Source organism: Piliocolobus tephrosceles, chromosome 5, assembly GCF_002776525.5.
Source record: "Piliocolobus tephrosceles isolate RC106 chromosome 5, ASM277652v3, whole genome shotgun sequence".
NCBI classification, from domain to species: Eukaryota; Metazoa; Chordata; class Mammalia; order Primates; family Cercopithecidae; genus Piliocolobus; species Piliocolobus tephrosceles.
In genome coordinates, this window is record NC_045438.1 from 27,701,641 (window position 1) to 27,705,170 (window position 3,530).

General features: G+C 41.7%; 1 pseudogene; it reads right to left on the reverse strand.

The window, feature by feature from the left end:
• Positions 1-2,155: 2,155 nt before the first annotated feature.
• On the reverse strand, positions 2,156-3,317 carry LOC111554885 (annotated as a pseudogene).
• Between the last annotated feature and the right edge of the window lie 213 nt (positions 3,318-3,530).

The window sequence follows — 3,530 nt, forward strand, 5'->3', positions numbered from 1 at the left end:
CTGGGAACCACTGGTATAATGAATTAGTTCAAATTTACCTGTATAGATAGTAAAAAACAATATATCTGCAAGCTGGAAAATTTGTTCAAAAACTGTACTTGAAAACCTTCATAAAGAATTTCATTCATTAATTCTTTACTAAAAATTCACGTCTGTGCATGTTAAGGCAAAGAGAATAGAAACCTCTCTTTAAAAATTGCTAAGCTCTTACAATGCCTTTCAGAAGATCATCTCTAAGTATGTGCTTCTTAATTGTTCCACTGGAAGTGAAGTTTTCACTTGTATTTTTACATGGTGAACTTCTAGGAATGAGATATAAAAACTGTAGGATATGTTAACATAAGACTCCTGAAAGATTCAAAATTCACAACTATCACCAATTTCATCCCTAAACAGTAGTGTCCCTTCTTCCTGAAGAACTTTTCAAATTCTTACCTGAATTATATTTATTAGTAGTAGTTTACTTTTTTTCCCCCAGAAATGTGAAGCCAGTAAAATTAGATCAACATTCTTTCTATTGACTCAAGAATATGGGAAGTTCAATCTAATGGTATGAAATTTGCAGTCTCATTTAGGCCCATAGATTTAAATATCACTTCTATGTTAGTGACTTCGAAATCCTTATTTCCATATTTGACCCCTTCTGTGAGTAAGCTCCATCTCTAACTTTCTATCTCCTTTGGATATCCTTACTTCCACATTCCTTCCAGAACTTACAACTTAACATGGCTTAAACTTAACAGCTAAACATTCTCCCTCTGAAGTATTCCATTCTTTCCACAGTCCTCACCCACCTCCATCAAGTTATTTTCCTCCTGTTTCCAAATTTCTGCTGAGGGTTGCATCAGTCTTGCAGGTATAAACCATTAGATTACTACTAGATCCCTATCTTTCTTCCCATTATATCAATGAGCAAGGTCTTGATTCTATTTCTTTTTTTGACACAATTTTTATTAATAGGAAATAAACATTTATTCCAGTTTCAAAGTTGTTGTACTTGAAGTTGCTAATTTAAAAAAATGAATTTTAAATAATCACTTAATAATCATGCTTTGACTAAGACAATGAAATGTGGCTTAAAAAAAAAGTATTCATCATTTGCTCATAGGTCTTTCAGAATTTGTTCTTAAAGTTTCTGGAACTTTCGTGTCTGTAAAGTACAGGAAATACTGAGCTACATTGGAAAACCTCTCTGGGACAGGCAATGGAGAGTTAAGCAGTCGTCATAAAGGAATCAATGTACATTCAGCACAGTGACTTGGACTGCACAAGAATCCCTTCCCCTCTACAGTAGCTCAAGAGAGACATGTTTCTAAGCACAGAGGTATGAGGAGGCTCAGACTGTTATTTGCTGTTAGAATTGGTCTCCCCATCTAGTAACAGTAAATCTCTGACACGGATGCTATTGGCCCTTAATGTTCTGTGATTTTAGGAAATAGTTTGGATTTAGTTTAATTTATTCAGAAATCAAACATGTTTAATTAGGTTCACTACTCTGGCAGAGTAAGTGTATGCTGGTTTAGTATCTTTATAATATATATATAATGTGTAGGTAAATCATAGTCTTAAATCATACTTAGAATACTATATTATTTAAACTAATACCTATTTTAACAAAATGTTTATAACTAAAAACAGCTGATGAAACTAAATCCAAAGATATGCCAAAGAGGACTCAGCTCTGTGTTGCCTAAAGAACTTTTAAAAAGCATGTGCCCATAAAGTCATTCAAGGAGAGGGAAGGAGGTCCCCTTCTCCTTATTCTTACTATAGAATTCCTATAGGGGCTGGGCCGGAAATGAGCGCTTTTAAGTATTTCAGAGAAGTCCAAAGTGTTAAAAAAGTCTTCCATACAAAAGAACGTCTTTCTGAATCAGTGAATAGTAATGCTCATCAGAATTTTCTAATAACACAAAAACAAAGCCAAGTTCACACATTCGATCAGTTGTCAAAGTAATGGGAGGTGGATTATGTCAAACTTAGTCAGAGCTCCTGCTGGCTTCTTCCTATACACTGTTCACCAGTTTGAGTAAACTGGACTTTGTGAGAGAATAGTGTTTGATGGCCAGGACCTCTTTTGGGCATTCTTCCTAAGTGGAACACACAACAGATAAGGGAGTAGAGGAGGTAATACAGGGAAGCTACTCATTCCAGCTCAGAAGGGGTTGATGAAGCCCATATATGCATTCAAGGAGCCAATGGCATCCTCTAGCTGTGGCTAGTGGCTTATGTGGTGGTCATCCAGAATCGACACTGTGGACCACGGCAGCGTTTTCCCGTACAGCTCCAAAAACTCTGGATAGAGATTTACAGGATCCAGTGGCCCATAGATAAAATGAATAGGAAGAGTTACAGAGGCAAGAGCTCCCACCCAGCTCCTTCTGAACTTCTTCCTCTGACTGATGTACTGTAAGAGACCATCAATGGCTAACTTCCCGTCATTGTTGCGGATCCTTGCCCACATGTCCCACAGCTCACTCTCAGAGGGCCAAGTGTACAGCCCAAAGACTGCGGTGAGACCTCGAGAGAATACAAAGAAGTTCATCAGTTGCGTGAGGATGGGTGATAGCACACCTCCATCTTTGAGTAGCTTTTGAAGAAGGAGAGGACGGTGAGTCTCAGGGAAGATACCTCCATTTGACAGACAGACTCTATATGGTATGCCGACCAGATCGATTCTGCTTGTACCTGTAGAGAAGCTCCTGAGCAACAATTATCTCCATAGTCATGAGACTTGATCCTGAGGTTCTGGAGCCCCAGATGCCGCAAAAGTGCTTCCACGATGCTGACCTGCTCAAATATGGACTTGTGATGTGGTCTCGGTTTGCCACTGAAGCCAACGCCTAAGAAATCAAGGGCAATCACTCGATGAAACCTCAAGGTCAGACCTTCCCAAATCTTGGACCAATCGTAGCTGGATGTTGGAAAACGTGTAAAACCACAACTATCTCCTGACTTCCATCCACACCCACAGAGTCTTGGTAGAAGATACGCAGTACCTTGTAAGTGAAAAACTTGCCTGAACACTTCCATGATTGAAGATCAGGTGAGAGCTGAGGGGGCGGGATGTGCGGGCACGCCGCAAGCAGAAGCACCGCCCACAGCCCCACCCGGACCCACCTGGACCCACCACTCCCTCATCCTGCGGAGGCGATCTCTGCGCAAGGCTGCGTTATCCCAAGCTGCCCGCCACAGCGTTGCAGAGCCGGGGCGCCGCGGAGCCCACAGCCCTGCTGGGCCGGCCGGCCGGCAGCGGGGGCGCAGTCAGCAGCCCACAGCCGGCACAGGGCGGTAGCTATAGCCACTCTGGCGTGCATGGCGGCACTGCATTTGCTAGGCGCGACTGCCGCAGGGAAGTGCCCGGGTGTGCTGGTTGCCGCGGCCTCTATTTCTAAACCATTTCTTTTATTTTCTTATTTCTTTTCATTCCTACTGCTTACACCCTCATTGACTATTGCAACCGCCTCTTGAGGGGATTGAAATATTCACAGATATTCCAGTTATTCTCCTTTTGGGCATATAGTAGGATT